General features: G+C 40.1%; 1 protein-coding gene across 2 annotated transcripts in view; it reads left to right on the top strand.

Moving 5' to 3' along the window:
• raraa (retinoic acid receptor, alpha a) overlaps window positions 1–17187 on the top strand; it is a 575761-nt gene that overhangs the window by 63766 nt on the left and 494808 nt on the right. For both annotated transcript variants that reach the window (XM_080213768.1, XM_080213765.1), the window contains exon 2: window positions 14844–14946. The gene's annotated coding sequence lies outside the window, so the exon portion shown is untranslated. The remainder of the gene's footprint in view (window positions 1–14843; window positions 14947–17187) is intronic.

Consider the following 17187-nt stretch of genomic DNA (forward strand, 5'->3'; position numbering starts at 1 on the left):
GGAGCGGGCTGTTCTTCCCCTTGAGCCCGCTCCAAAGCAGGTTATATCATTATGGAGGGACACATTGCCCATGTCTAATCCTTTCTTCATGCACTGACTACAGTTTCCAGTGTAAGTCATTAAATGAAATCAGGACCAGAAGCTGAACTGATTTTTCCCCTCCTTTCACCCAGGGATGTCAAGACCAGTTATGAATGGTTGTACATGCATTTATAACCACTGCGGCCTAGAATAACTAACTGAGAATCAAAATTGGGACATTCCATGTGTTTTTTTTTATGGTTTAGCTTGATATTGTATAAAACTGCTGAGCAATTCACAATCATAATGAAGCTTCCTGATGCAGCTAATGTTGAAGGTTGCTGCATGATGAAGGAAATTAGGATATAGCCATTTTAGGACATAAAGTAAAATGTATTTCCTGAAGCAAAACCTTTCATTTCACTCTTTTAAAATAATGTACGTGAAGAGTCACAACCTTGTGTCTAACGTGAATATTTACTATTCTCGATTGTTGTTGTTGTTAACCCATTCTGTGTGAAACATAATATGCTAGAAAAGACATTTGTAAATTAAAAATCAATAATAACTTCCATTATCATTACGCCATGAACGTAGCAAAACACTGTTAAGGCACTTCATGCAGATGTAACGAGAGTGATGGACAGTGAACAAAAGGAGGTGCTATTAGGGGAAATGTCTTTGAAAAATAGCCCTAAAGGAAGAGATAGCAGTGGAGGGGTTTAGAAAGGGAATTTTTTTTACATTTATCCTTTTATGGATTGTGGGCAATCACTGACATTTGTTGCCCATCCCGAATTGCCCCTGATCTGAATGGCTTGCTGGGCCATTTCAGAGGGCAGTTAAGAGTCAACCATATTGTTGTGAATCCGGAGTCACCTGTAGGCCAGACCAGGTAAGGATGGCAGATTTTCTTCCCTAAAGGACATCGGTGAACCTGATGAATTTTTATGACAATTGATGATAGTTCCATGTTTTCTACTACTGAGGCTAGCTTTATGTTCCAGATTTTATTAACTGAATTCAAATTCCACTCACTGCTGAGATGGGATTTGAACCCCATGTCCTCAGAGCATTGGTTTGGAACCTCTTGGTTATTAACTCGGTGACACTACCATTACGTCAATATCTCCCAAATGACGCATGTGTCCGTGTGACTGATGGCACACTGGTTGAGAAAAGGGAATGCACAAGAGGCTAGAGTTAGTAGGATAGAGAGTTTTGGATTGGAGAGTAATAACGTGAGCGCACCATGTAGTAGTTGTAAGGCTGGTGGAGGTAACAACAGAGAAGGGAAGGGGAGCACATAAGTAAAAGAATGAGAACTTTAAACTTAACGCATTTGTGGCCAGGAGCCTGTGTGGGCCAACATGCACAATCATGATGGGTGAATGGGACTTGCTGTTAATTAGGAGAGGGCAGCAGAGTTTGAATGAGCTTAGGTTGATGGGAGATGTAAGATGGGAGTCTGGCCAGGAGAACAATGAGATTGTTGAGATTAGAGGTAACAAATCATGGATCAGTGTTCCAGCATCAGGTGCAGTAAGGTAAGGCTGGGAATTGGTGATATTACAGTGATGGAAGTAAACTGACTGATGGAGATGATCTAAGATCAATGAGAGCAGTAGTTGACTTAACACGCAGATCATATTAACTTCGTTCACTTCAAGAATACCAAACAGGCTGATTGAGAACAGGAGATGCACTGTGTAAGAAATGGTTTCGGAAAGCAGTCCGTTACTCATCCATTGACACTGTCTACACTTCCCGCTGCCACGGAAAAGTAGCCAGCATAATTAGGACCCCACACACCCTGGACATGATCTTATTGAATAGCGGGGCAGACTCGAAGGGCTAGATGGCCTACTCCTGCTCCTATTTCTTATGTTCTTATGACATACTCTCTTCCACTTCTTCCGTTGGAAGAAAGGTACAAAAGTCTCAGGTCGCGTACCAACTGATTCAAGCACATCCTCTTCCATGCTGCCATCAGACTTTTGAATGGGTCTGCCTTGCATTAAGTTGACCTTTTTCGACACCTTAGCAATGACTGCAACACTACATTCTGCACTTCTTCCTTTCCTTCTCTATGAATGGTAAGCTTTGTCTGTATAGTGTGCAAGAAACAATACTTTTTACTGTACAATAATACATGTGACAATAATAAATCAAATCTTCTACTCACACAGCCAAGCATTGTTGGCTTGCCATTGTGGTACACCACTAAATTAAAGTTCATTGATTTTGAATATTTCAAAACATTAATGAAATGCAGTAAAACCACACACCAAGCTTTAGACAACCATATGAATGGGTTTTCCTTTCCTTCCTTTGTATTTTACTTTACAGTTGTAAGAGTGCTAATAAAGCCTCACTTGTTGGCGCATTTGCCTTACAATTGGGTTGGACTTGAACAGGGCTGGAACTTAATGAAATGCATATGTTCTCTGGGAGCTTTCACAGTACTGCAGGAGTTAAATGAGTAAAGTCTCTGTTGGGGAGAATTTGCCATACGGACTACCATATAATTACTTGCCGAAAGAATGGTGACTTTGTTTCTGGCACCCATGCATTTGTGAATTGTCTTTTATTAATGGCAATAATAGCCTCATTGAGGAATCTACATTGTAGGTAGGTGAGACGTACAGCAGTTCTTTAGGGAAAAATGGAAGGGTGGTGTAGCCAGCATCTCTGATTACGGCATGTTGTACTTCAATGGCTTCTTAAAAAAATTAATGTCACAAATAGGCTTACGTTGACACCGCAATGAAGTTATTGTGAAATTCCCCTAGTTGCCACATTCCAGCGCGTGTTCAGGTACACTGAGGGAGAATTTTGCATGGCCAGTGCACCTAACCAACATGTCTTTCAGACTGTGGGAGGAAACCAGAGCACCTGGAAGAAACCCATGCAGACACTGGGACAATGTGCAGTCTCCATGCAGACAGCGATTCAAGCTGGGAGTCAAACCCGGGTCCTTGGTGCAGTGAGGTTGCAGTGCTAACTACTGTGCCACTTACTATAAAAATCGTTGAGATGTTGAGGTTCTGGAAAGCAATATATAAATGTTTTCTCCCCCTCAAGTTAAATTGTTAATGTATTTGTGAGGACAAAGCTCCTTTGGTGCAACTAGAGAGGTTACGGCTGATTAAATAGAAAGAAGCAAATATCAACCTGTTGCACCAATTAATAGAAAAGAACCAATAATTGTGAACACTCTTGCTCACCTGATTTATTTATAGGGTTGTGCTGAAAGATGAGACTAAGGATGGCAATGCACTCTGCAATGTTAGAGTGCCCCCCCCCCCTTCTGAGTTGGGAGTTTGTGGATTAAAATCCCCCTCTGGGGAGTTGAGCAGATAGTCTACATTGATTCCCCAGTTACAATACTGAGGGAGGACTGTACTGTCAGCAGTGTCACTGTTCAGATCCAACATTAAGTCAAGGCTCTTTTCATGTGAGTGCATGGTATAATTTTGAAAGGCAACAGTGTGTCCCCAATGACTGGCTAACATTCATTCCTCAGTTTTGTAATGCTTGCTGTGCTGTTGCATTTTCCACATTGCAACAGTATCATTAACAGTAAGGCTTTGAGATGTCCTGAGTTGTGAAACACACCATGTTATTGCAAGTCTTTTTTTAAATCACATTCTTTTTCAGAGTCTCCTGTAAAGATGACTCTTTTAAATCGTTATATATAGAATAAATCCTGCTAACCCAACAGCATAATAATAGACATATGGAGGAATGTAAAATTTCACGAGTATGAGTGGGAATTTGACAAGTAATTTTTAAAATTATCCTCTTGCATTTATGTAGCATTTTTAATGTGCAAAGTGTCCAAAGAGAGTTTACTTAGTGACAAGAGGAACAGGAACACCAATTTAGATTATGAAAGACCAGCCTTTCTGAGGTGAATTGAGTGACACAAATACACGTGTTCTATAATTCATTCTCAGATTGTGGGTGTTGCTGACAGGTTTGGCATTTTATTCCCCATTCTTCATTGTACTGAGAATGTACTGGTGAGTCACCTTCTGGTTTTGATATGGCTGAGTGGCCTGCTAAAGCCCTGCAGGGAGGCTCATATAATTAGCTGAATGTGAAACTCTTTCCAAACCCAAGTTAAAATAATACCAAAAATCTCAGCAGACCTGGCAGCATCTGTGGAGAGAGAAACAGAGTTAAATTTTTGACTCAAAATGTTAAGTCTACTTTTAACTTTACAAGGTGTAGAAACAAAATAACATTTGTTTGTCAGATCTACTCCTACTAACTGTCTTCCATTTAATTAAACCCTTTGACAAGCAACAACAGCCAAGGGTAAAATTGCTGAGAAGTTCACTGCTTTGAAATTTCTCCAGTGCCCAGAGGCAATTGAGTCAAAACTCCAGGATATCAATCTAAGATTGCAATCAATATTATTCTGTTCTCTTCTGCAGATGACATTATCTTGGCCTCAAAAGAACTGAAATCTGGTGTGTTGAAATTGCATGGTGTGACAATAGTAATCAAATATATAAAGCATTCATCTGAAATCCCATTGTCTGCTATTTTGTCAGAGGAATTAACCTTATGTGTTTGAAATAGTTTGGTGCTTATGTTGAAATAACAAAGGGAGTTCAGAAGAATGCATGAAGCACTTGCAGACTATTGACCTGCCGCGTGCTATCCAGACACATTGTATCCTTCCTTTCTTAACCATCCAGCTCCATTTTAAAGGAAATAATTGACATAGCATCAGCTGTTTTTTTTAATGGATATCTCCAACTCTGCAGGGGAGAAAATTCTTCTAATCTGGTGTCTTGCTTGAGGCTTATGAAGGTTGTAATCATGCTCTCTATTTTGTGATCACAGCTTTAAGTAGTCTACTTACATCTGCATTAGACATGATTTGCAACAATTTAATGACTCCTCCAGAGCAATTACATAATAATTGGAAACAGGTTGGGATATTTGTAAAGAAAAACTATAAAATAGACATTTAAGAAAATGATCTAATTTTCTCGATCCACATGTAAAAGAAAACTTTATCTGGAGTTTTGAATTTGCCCCCGGTTATTTTCGGACTCCTTCCCTCATTTGTTCCAGCTATTGTTTCCCCATGATCCACATTTTCTCATTAAAAAATAATTCATACATTTAATAGAGCTTTTAATAACATTTAAATATCTGAATGCCTCACTCAGCCAGTTATTTAGAAAGTGCAGTGGTCGTTATTGAGGGATGGGTATGCAGCAAATTGGAAACCTGACTCCAGGCATTTTCCAATGCTGCTACTCCACCAGGGAATAGTAGTCTCTGAATTGGGTGAATGTCTCTCATGATGTGATAGGTATACTCCCTCTTGCACTGCTGGCTGTGGTTGGGACAGTTAGAAATATTGGCACTGAAAAACATTCTTATTTAGTTTGGGCGCATGGTGGTACAGTGGTCAGCACTGCAGCCTTACAGCGGCAGGGACCCGGGTTCAATTCCGGCCTCGGGTGACTGTGGGGAGTTTGCACTTTCTCTTTGTGTCTGCATGAGTTTTCTCCCACAGTCCAAAGATGTGCAGGTTAAGTGGATTGATCGTGCTAAATTGCCCCTTAGTGTTAGCGATATTAGCAGGGTGAATACATTTGGGGTTAGGGGAATAGGGTCTGAATGGGATTGTTGGCGGTACATGTTAGATGGCCAAATTGTCACCGTCTACATTGTAGGGATTCTATGATTTCACGAAATATTTAGCGCATGAATTTTGTAGGCATTGTTGGCATTGTGCATGTTGGATTCATAATTTTCCATGGACCTCCGCCATTAGCTCAGCTATACAGCATTCTGGCTATTACAGTGGCAATCCTTAAAACAGGAGAAGAGGAGTTTGCATAACTCCAACTAAAATGGGGTTTTATAATCCGCCCCAGACCAGTGAAAAACATGGGGAAAGCTTACCAATTGGCAGATCAGAAATTAAATCCTTTCTTTTCAAAATCAATTTCACAGTTCAGATCTGTTTTGGGGCCACTGTTGTTTGTAATTTTTATTAATGATCTGGATGAGGGTATAGTTGGGTGGATTAGTAAATTTGCTGATGACACCAAAGTTGGAGGTGTGGTAGATTGTGAGGAAGGGTGTCATAGTCTGCAGGGAGACTTAGATAGGTTGCAGAGCTGGGCCGAGAGGTGGCGGATGGAATTTAATGCGGAGAAGTGTGAGGTAATTCACTTTGGTAGGAGCAACAGATGTGTCGAGTATAGGGCTAACGGGAGGACTTTGAATAGTGTGGATGAACAGAGGGATCTAGGTGTGTGTGTACATAGATCCCTGAAAGTTGGGAATCAAGTAGATAAGGTTGTTAAGAAGGCGTACGGTGTCTTGGCGTTTATTGGTAGGGGGATTGAATTTAGGAGTCGCAGTGTAATGTTGCAACTGTACACTACTCTAGTGCGGCCGCACTTGGAGTACTGTGTGCAGTTCTGGTCCCCGCATTACAAGAAGGATGTGGAGGCGTTGGAGAGGGTGCAGAGGAGGTTTACTAGGATGTTGCCTGGTATGGTGGGGAGGTCCTATGAGGAGAGACTGAGGGATTTAGGGTTGTTTTCGTTGGAAAGAAGGCGGCTAAGAGGGGATCTTATTGAAACATATAAGATGATTAGAGGTTTAGATAGGGTGGATAGTGATAGCCTTTTTCCTCGGATGGAGAAAGCTAGCACGAGGGGGCATGGCTTTAAATTAAGGGGGGGTAGCTACAGGACGGATGTCAGGGGTAGGTTCTTTACCCAGCGGGTGGTGAGGGATTGGAATGCCCTGCCTGCTGCAGTTGTAAATGCGTCTAGTTTGGGGGCGTTTAAGAGATCTGTGGATAGGTTTATGGACGAAAAGGGATTGGTATAGGCTAGTGGGTCATTGTTTTTGTAACTGGTCGGCGCAACATCGTGGGCCGAAGGGCCTGTTCTGCGCTGTAATGTTCTATGTTCTATGTTCTATGTTCTAAAATGCAGTTATAAAATTGAAAGCTGAATTTACATTGTGTTTCAACATCGGAGCTATTTATTTTTAAAATTTCAATTACCACTTGTTAAATGCCTTCAACCCATCATTAAACCAGCTGTTAGTACATATGGCTATATTATGATGACCATTTATATACTTGGAGGGTGGCGTGGTGCAAGCTGTCCCGGATACAAATGAACACAACCTAGCAAAAATATGGAGAAAACTGAAGTGCCACCCCCTTTACAGGAAAGGTAGCTCCGTCTACACTTTCCACTGCTTTAGAAAAGCAGCCAGCATAATCAAGGACACCACGCACTCCAGACATTCTCTCTTCCACCTTTTTCTGTTGAGAACAGATGCAAAAGTCTGAGGTCACATATCAATTGACTTGAGAACAGCTTCTTTCCTGCTGCTGTCAGACTTTTGAATAGACCTCCCTTGCATTAAGTTGATCTTTCTCTATTCCCTAACTATGACTGTAACACTACATTCTGCACCTTCTCCTTTATTTCTCTATGAACGGTACGCTTTGTCTGTATAGCACACAAGAAACAATACTTTTCACTGTATACTAATACATGTGACAATGATAAATCAAACAGTGCACAAAAACGAAGCAGACAGTGACAAAGTTTATTCAATTGTATTACAAATGGAAAAAATAGCAAGCAGGATTTGGAAGATGTACAAATTTTGTGAAATTCTTAGTCTCAATGCTTTGGATAATGATTAAATCCAGGATTACCCATTTATAATGGGTTTGTCTGATCTTCATTGAGTCAAGGTTCCAGTTGCATAATTAAAGGAAAAGGCACATGCCTTTCAATTCTCATACCTAGCTCAATCTACAAAGAATTTTTTTTGTAGTGCAGAGAGTTGTTATGTAGATAAACAGTTTGGCAAGTCAACAATCAAACTGCCTAAATATTTTCATCTGAAGATTTGATGCAGATGTCCTTTGTATTTTTTGGGGACTGGGGATGGCCAGGAATGGTGGACGCATATAACAAATGGTTCCTCTGCAGTTCCTGTCATTAGTGTTATGGATCTTAGAGAGAACTTTGAAGCCCAATCATTAATCACAATCTAGCTGTATGTCTCTTTTTATTTAAAAAAAAATTAAACCCCTGATTATGGCCAGAATTGCAGTGTTTTTTAAGCATGATATCTGAGCAAATTCTACAGTTAGCATGCCATTTAATTAAGCAAGAAATTCATCTTTTTAATCTTTGAAGACCCCTCTTTATCCATGTAGGCTGGTTAGCTTGTTCCAAAAGGCAGCATCAGGATTTATGCAGGAGGGACTGACTATCCAATTTGCTTTTCTTTGAAAAGAAATGCTGGCGTCTCTGTTGTATTACTTACACATCCTAATTCCTTGCAAAATTGAAGTTTACTAAATTGACATTTTGTAATCTTGCACACTGAATCTGATGGTGATGTGTAATTGCCATTGTGAATTCTATCAGAGAATCACAAAACAATTAGGAGCTGAAGGAGGCAGTTCGATTGATATCATGATCACAGAAAGCTTTTAAAAGTCACCCCATTTCAGCATTTAATTGGATCTCACACAAGTCCGGGGTTTTTGCCTCCACTCATATCCAATTGTCCAAAGTTAGGATCATAGAATCCTACAGTGCAGAGGCCATTTGGCCCATTGAGTTTGCACCGATCACAAGCCCACCCAGGCCCTATACCCTAATCCAAGAATTGACCCTAGCTAGTCCCCACTGACAGGGGCAATTTAGCTTGGCAGTCAACCAAACCTGCACAAATTTGGACTGTTCCTAAATAATATCATTTATTATTTACATTTTGTAACTTTGAGTGATGTGCATTCTTTACAGAAGAAATGTGAAGAAGCAATGTGGACCTCTGTTACAGAAGTTTTATATCCTACATGTAGCCCATTCCATTTCATGGACGAGCTCAGTTGAAGTGACAGATGTTATAGACTTACCTGTCACTCCAGGTGATCTGATGAGATGTGGATGTTAGATTGCATGAGAACTTTTCAAGTGAAATGGTAAAAAGTGCAATTCCATTTTATAGATATATATTCCAGACAAATTACTGGGAGAGGAATGGAATTTTGTTTCCATGAGAAAGTGTAAATGTTGGTAGGGATCATTGGAATTGATCTGCATGGAAATAGCCTTTTGAAAAGTAAAATTTCAATGTGGGATTAACTCTGCAGTATGGTGTAACATCAGCTGCAAAAACAGAAATGCTGGAAATATGTAGAAACTTCCTTAGTGTCTGTTACGAGAAAAGATTGCTTTATGGGGCGGTCTAATTCACAGCCAAGCATCTTGAATGATTTTACTAAAGAAATTGGCAGAATGTGCCTAGCCCATTTTCTTCGCACATGAAAAGCAAATAAGTCAATCAGCTAATACTTGCATTCTAACCATCGGATCACAGCATCTTGTTTGATTTGATTTAATTTATTATTGTCACATGTATTAACATATAATGAAAAGTATTGTTTCTTGCGTGCTATGCAGACAAAACACACCGTTCATAGAGAAGGAAACGAGAGAGCGCAGAATGTAGTGTTACAGTGATAGCTAGGGTGTCGAGAAAGATCAACTTATTGCAAGGTAAATCCATTCAGAAGTCTGACAGCAGCAGGGAGGAAGCCTGTTCTTGAGTCGATTGGTACATGACCTCAGGCTTTTGTATCTTTTTACCGACGGGAGAAGGTGGAAGAGAGAATGTCAGGAGTGCATGGGGTCCTTAATTATGCTGGCTGCTTTGCCGAGGCAGCGGGATGTGTAGACAGAGTCAATGGATGGAAGGCTTTTAAACAACTTGTAACAACTGCAACTTTTAACAACTGCAAATGCTTTTGCCTCTATTACTTTGCTAGGTTGTTCTGTAGCTTCCGGGGAATGTGGGAGTGGTGTGGTGGGGGTGGGGTGGGCGTTAATAAACCTTCTGGAAATAGGCATAAAATACAGTACAGAATTGTGTGTTTATCATCATTAAGATCGTGTTTGTTGCTGCTGGAATGCAGGCATGGCTGTTAATAGAAGCAGTTACTGTAGCTTAATTGTTGCTTCATTTGCAGGTGTTGTCAGGTTATTTTTTTTGGCTGGTAATGGCCAAATTGAATGGATAGAAACTTAAACTTATTAAGCAACATCATACTATATCTTTAATTTTCAAATGTATTACAATCCCTTTTAAAGTCAGGTTTCTCCGTGAAGGGCATGGTCAAATCCAGGCCTTTTGTTATGGACTAATCTGAGAAGAGTTTTCTTATGAAGTATTCAGAATAGGAATTACAGGAAACACCCAGTAAAAAAAAATTGAGCACTGTATTTTTAAACCTATCCTGTCTTGGCTTAATACTTTCCACTAATGTACAGATAAAGAACAGAAATTTTTAGCAGTGTAAGATAGCACAATATTTTAAGATGGTTTGAAGTTCCTCTGTATTAAAACAATTATTTACCTGTGATTGCAAAAGGAAAATAACAACAAACGGAAGCAAATTGTGGACCAATTTTTATTTTTGTCAGGGAGACTGCTTTATCACCTGTGTGCAATGAATACAAGTAAATTAGACAGCAAAGAACATGTGGCCCATTTTGAATTAAAAATGAATGGAGGAAAAGAATTGAAATTGCTGTTATAGTTACATAGAACAGTACAGGCCCTTTGGCCCTCGATGTTGTGCCAAGCTTTGTCTGAAACCAAGATTAAGCTATCTCACTCCCTGTCATTCTGATGTGCTCCATGTGCCTATCCAATAACAGCTTGAAAGTTCTTAACATGTCTGACTCCACTATCACAGCAGGCAGTCCATTTCACACCCCAACCACTCTCTGAGTAAAGAACCTACCTCAGACATCCCTCCTATATCTCCCACCATGAATCTTATAGTTATGCCCCCTAGTAACAGCTACATCCACCCAAGGAAATAGTCTCTGAATGTCCATTCTATCTATCGCTCTCATCATCTTATAAACCTCTGTTAAGTCGCCTCCCATCTTCCTCTACTCAAAAGAGAAAAGCCTTAGCACCCTCAACCTTTCCTCATAAGACCTACCCTCCAAACCAGGCAGCATCCTGTTAAGTCTCTTCTGCACTCTCTCCAATTATTCCATATCCTCCTTATAGTGAGGTGATCAGAACTACACACAATATTCCAAATGTGGCCTCACCAAGGTCCTGTACAGTTGCAGCACGGCTCTTGAACTCAAACTCCCTGCTAATAAACGCTAACACACTATAGGCCTTCTTCACGGCCAATCCACCTAACCCACACATCTTTGGACTTGAGTGGCAACCTTCAGAGATCTGTGCATATGAACACCAAGATCTCTCTGTTCCTCCACATTCCTCAGAACCCTGCCGTTGACTCTGTAATCTGCGTTCAAATTTGTCATACCAAAATGAATCACCTTGCACTTTTCAGGGTTAAACTCCATCTGCCACTTTCCAGCCCAGCTCTGTTGTGCGCATTCCCTGCCTGACTTCCTTATATTTGCTGCTCCCTGCAATCCAATAACTCCCAACTACAGGACCAGGAAAATCTGCCTTTTATCTGTTTTGCAGCTTAGTGAAAAAAGACACTCAAGTGCAGACTTTAGAGTAGACAAATTGGGTTACTGTGTTTTAAGAACGTATGTTGAAATGCATTACAGATTTATTAAATCTTTGTGTATTATTTAGGATGGTTAAAATGTTTTCTGCAAAGTACTGTAGTTGATGGGTGTAGTTTTTGTAATCATAGAATCCCTATAGTGTAGCCTATCAAGTTTGCACTGACCCTCTGAAGAGCTTCCCACCCAGGCACACATCCCTGTCCCATCCCTGCAACTCAAGACCCCAACCATAGCTAGTCCACCTAACCTACACACTAGAGACAATTTAGCAAGGTCAATCCACTTAACATACACATCTTTGGACTGTGGGAGAAAATAGGAGCATTTGGAGGAAACCCACACAGACACAGGGAAAACATGCAAATACCATACCCCCAAGGCCAGAATGAGCCTGGGTTCCTGTTGTTATGAGGCAATAATGCTAACCACTTTGCCACCATGCAGCCTCAGTGTAATGTATCCACTGAAGGTTACAGATTTGGTGCTGGTGGTGTTGGGAGAAATCTGAGGTGACACACATCCCTTAAACATATTGCGTAACAACTACATGCATTAGCTTTATTGCTTCTTTTCCTATACTGCATTGCTGCCAAAACACCAAATATGTGTAGTCATATCACTGAGGATTTTGTTTTAAAAGTTACTTGAAGCTGTTTTGCAGTTTCTAATGTAAATTCTGTTCAGAAGTGAGTGCTTAACTGTAAATTTATTCTGCTGAAAACTTAGATTTACTTTTTGATAATTTACTCAGTCCCCAGGACGACCACAGTGAAAGTTACAAAAACATGCATGTATTTTCATAAATTGACAGGGGACTAGTTTAAATTATTAGCTCATGACTCACTGACAGTGTAAAATTTGTATGAATATACATTTTCAAATCTGAAATTGGGAAGGAGCTGAAGTGGAACTATTTTCCCTGTTACTAGAGATTTGTGGTAAGTCATCACAACTAAAATGTGTTTATATGCATCTCGTGTTTTATAATGTCAGTGAGTCAGAGTTGGTAATGTAAACTAGCTTCATGACAAGCTATGAAAATGGTATCTCCTTCTAACTTAACTGTTTCACTTCAAGACTTGGGGAGGTAATGATGTGCCCACCACATTAATAATAAATGAGACCCGGAGTTCCACTTAGAACTGAGCAATGCAGCTCTCAAAATGCCCATGTTCAAATCTTGGGGAATTTACCTGATTTTGGCCAGAATGAAGACAGGTGTTCTACCCTAAGGAGATGGAAGGGGGAGAGGAAAAATATTCAGCCAGGGTTTCCATTTCTGATCATTGCCCAGTGATCCCTGCTGCAAAGCACATGTGAATGTCATTGAGGAAGGGTTTGGGTGAGCTGTGACGCCTTCTGAAAATATTTATGTTAGAACACTAGTGTGAAAGGAGGCCATTTGGCCCATCAGGTCTGCACTGACCACAATCCCACCCAAGCCCTATCCCCTAAACCCTATGCATTTACCCTAGCTCGTCCCTCTAACATGTAGGGGCAATTTAGCACGGCCAATCCACCTAACCCACACGTCTTTGGACTGTGGGCGGAAACCGGAGCACCCGGAGGAAACCCATGCCAACACAGGGCAAACTCCACACAAACAGTGACCCAAGCTGGGAATCGAACCTGGGTTCCTGGTGCTGTGAGGCCGCAGTGCTAACCACTGTGCCACCATGCTGATTTCCTTCAAAATGCTTTTGGCTTCAAAGTACATCAGTCAGTGTTATAGTTTCAATGATGTTGGTTAGATCGTATTTTAATCCATTTTTTTAACAAACTGTATATTATTTCACCCCTTGTTGAAGTCAGTTTAGCTTTTGCCTGTAGTATTTTGAAGCATTATTTCTAAAACTCCACAGTTTATAAGCAGGATAGTATACTGTACGTGCAGACTGACATGTGTTCAGTGTGCAGAACTGGATTGTGTGAGAGCACTGAACTCCTTTGCGGTTACATTCAAGGGTTATTGAACTCTATGGTGAATCAGTGCTGGCAGGCTTTAAACTGGCAGAAGCTATGTATTTTTTGGCCTGGAAGTGGATTTCACAATGTCTAGGAGAAACACACTGTTCTTCTGTTGGATTTGTAGGGAACATAAACAATAAAGCAAACAGACAGAAAGGGGCCCAGGCTTTTTAAAATACACTCCGCAATTGATTGTGTCTACATATTTCACTTTTCATTTTGACTTGTTTTTATCAAGCATGAAAGTGGAGCACCCATGTAATAATCATGTATCATTTCATGTTACGTATGCCACATTTGTATTGGTGGGACACCAAAGGACAATGAGATTGATCTGCTTGACGAGCATTTGCTTTCCTGTTTTGAACTGGACATTTTAATTATTGGGGAAATATTACAAACACAGTAACTTAAAATGCCCCTGCTGATTTTTTTTTATTTGAATGTGAAAATGCTTTGATTTTTAAGAAAAATCTGTACAGTAAATATTAATTCAGATCTCTACTCTTTACTCTTTACCCCCCCCCCCATAATCTTCAGTGAAATCACCTACATGGTGATCTTCAACATAATAGATTATTAGCTTGCATCAAGAAACATTGCTGTTGTAAACGCTATATTTATAGTGTCTGCACTTCGCTAGGAAATTGGGCACCGTAATTCTTAATTTCCTAGCAAAGTTTCTATTTTGAAAGATTGACACTCAATCTGTCTTTTCTTTTTAGACACTTTGAGACTTGCTCTGTGTTGCCAACATTTTCTGTTTTTGTTTTAGGATTATTGAGATTAGTGTTGCATTGTTAAGTTAGGAATTTCCCCGTGAGACCATCCACCTATATAATGTTCTCCGCTGCATTCCTCGCTTAGGCCGTTTGCTGCTGGCCTCGTTACTTCCTTTGTCACCTCCAGCTATACTGTTCTATTGCTCTGCTGGCTGGCCTCTCGTCCTCCACCCTCTGGCATCTTCAGTACATCCAAAAGACCTGTTGCCCACATCTGACCCCGCTCATCACCTTTGTCCTTGCTTCAAATAGCTTTCAGCTTCCCAATGCCTTCATCTTTCTTTCCTTTAAATTGCCATCCCGTAGCTGTGTCTCCTCCTCTGGCTCAGTGACTGTTTTTGCATCTTTTTTTCCAACATTGAAGATGCTATATACATGTAACTTCTAGTTGTTAGTAGCATTTTCACCAGAAATGAATAATGTTGACCTTAAGGTGTCTGCTTTGGTTCAGTTTCTCCTCCTTCTTTCTTTGCAGCATTTGAAACTTTGCAAGAATTGGTGCTGAGCTGCTGACATCCGCTTTGACATTGTTTCCCCTTTGATTGCAAAATATAATTTGAGAGCACACACACACTCAGGTAAGCAAGTAGAAATGAACTGCCATGTTTATTAAAGGGGCTGTAACTCGGACGGCAATAAGTAGGAAATTTATGGATTGACAAGAACTTCCACTCTTATGCTGTTAGTTTCACTACGAAAACCTTTGACAAAGTTACACCTTGTTGAATAATTGTAACAGAGATTTTAATGGTGCATGTACTAAGTTCATAATTACTGTCCCTAAAAAACAAGTATTGGTGGAATGTCAAATTTCTCTAATTTAAAAAAAACATACAATTTTAAAATCATTTTTTAAGTTTTGAAATTTCAGTTTTTCCTTTTATGTCATGTGTATGCCCTAATAGTTTATTTCACTATCTGTAAAATTTAAAATGTTAAAAGCGAGATGATTCATACTTTGTTTTACATCTTCATTTGCTGTCTGTGAGAATACTTCAATGTGTTTGACTGCTTACCCTGATGATTGTCAATATCTTTTCAATTACCCTAACAACCTTGACAATGTCATTTACGTTGTAAAAGGGAACATGTGCAGGGTGTTTCAACACATAAGGGGACTTCTTTGAAAATCGTTCTGTAACATACAAGGAAAAATAAAGGCTTATTGGCCAGTTATCTCAGGTGGTTAGTGTGGTATTGACAATGCCAAGGCTGAGAGTTTGATCCTTGTACTGGGTCAGTTTGGCTTTTCATAGTTTGAATCACAGTTTCATGCTAATGTGTTTTAGTGTGAGGGTATAGCTCAATGGTAGAGCATTCGATTGCAGATCACGAGATCACTGATTCGCAAATATCTGGAAATTGTGCACATTTTAATGCAGGCTATGGCTTAGTGATACTGCTTTTGTCTCTAGACCAGAAGGTTATTGGTTCAAGAGTAACACCAACAGAGATTTGAGTGCAACATTTAATTGGGTGAGTAATTGTTGTAGTGGCAATGTCATTGGACTACAGTAATCTAGAGGCCCAAGCTAATGCTCTGGTGACTGGAGTTCAAATCTCACCTTGGTGTTTGGTGGAATTTCAGTTTCCCTTGAAGGGAAAATTTATCAGATATGATAAATCTCTCTTTATCAGATATGTGGAGAATCCTTTGACTTGGCACCAGATTCAAACTTGTATTGTCTATTTCTTATGTTCTTATTGAGCATGTTAAAATGAATGCCAGAGATCACTAGATCTTTGTGGGCAGCTTTTATAGAATTGTAGAATCTTGCAGTGAAAAATGAGGCCATTTGGCCCATTGAGCCTGTGCCAACTCTTCAAAAGAGCATTTTACCCACCCTGCTCTATCCTCATAACTCTGTGCATTTACCATGGCTAATCCACCTAACCTATGCATCTTTTGGACACCAAGGGACAATTTAGCACGGCCCATCTACCTAACCTGCAAATCTTTGGATTGTGGGAGGAGACTGAAGTACCCGGGGGAAACCCACGCAGACATGAAAAAATGTGCAAACTCCACACAGTCACTCAAGCCCAAAACAAACCCACATCATGGCTACTGATTTAGGTGGCACTACTGCCTCTCAGTGCCAGAGACCCGACTTTGATTCCTGGCTTGGGTCATTGTGCGAAGTCTACACATTTTTCCCATGTCTGTGTGGGTTTCCTCCGGGCGCTCCGGCTTCCTCCCACAGCCTGAAAGACATGCTGGTTAGGTATACTGACCATGCTAAATTCTCCCTCAGTGTACGCGAACAGGCGCTGGACTGTGGTGACTAAGGAATTTCACAGTAACTTCATTGCAGTGTTACAAGCCGACTTGTGACACTAATAAGTAAACTTTAATTTAGTTGGAGCTACAACTCACATTTTTGCAACCTGTTACTTTAGAAATAGTTAGATTTATGACTTTCTGAGGGTCCCTCTTAATACACACACATCCAAGTTTTTGAAACAAACATATTTTATCTAAAGCTTCAGAGTGCCAGGTGCAAGTTTGTTGGACATGAAAAAGTCATTTTATCCTTTTTGCAGTGATTAGCTCTTCCATACTGTGTGATGGTAGCACACAAATCTTAGTCAATGTATAAGATCGTCTGCCCTTTTCCCATATGGAACAGTTTGTAACAAGAAAAATAAGAGTTAGGCATTTTGGGGAATGCACAGTTGATTTTGTATGGATGCATTTTGATATTGAAATGCATACTGTTCTCCACAATGTCACCTCAAGTTTAAATGAAAAGATTTGAGATTTCTACTGATTCTTGATCCTATTTACATAAAAGTGTTATTTCTCTGATCAGCTAACC

Source organism: Carcharhinus amblyrhynchos, chromosome 27 (genome assembly GCF_965287045.1).
Source record: "Carcharhinus amblyrhynchos chromosome 27, sCarAmb.v2.hapA, whole genome shotgun sequence".
Taxonomy (NCBI): domain Eukaryota; kingdom Metazoa; phylum Chordata; class Chondrichthyes; order Carcharhiniformes; family Carcharhinidae; genus Carcharhinus; species Carcharhinus amblyrhynchos.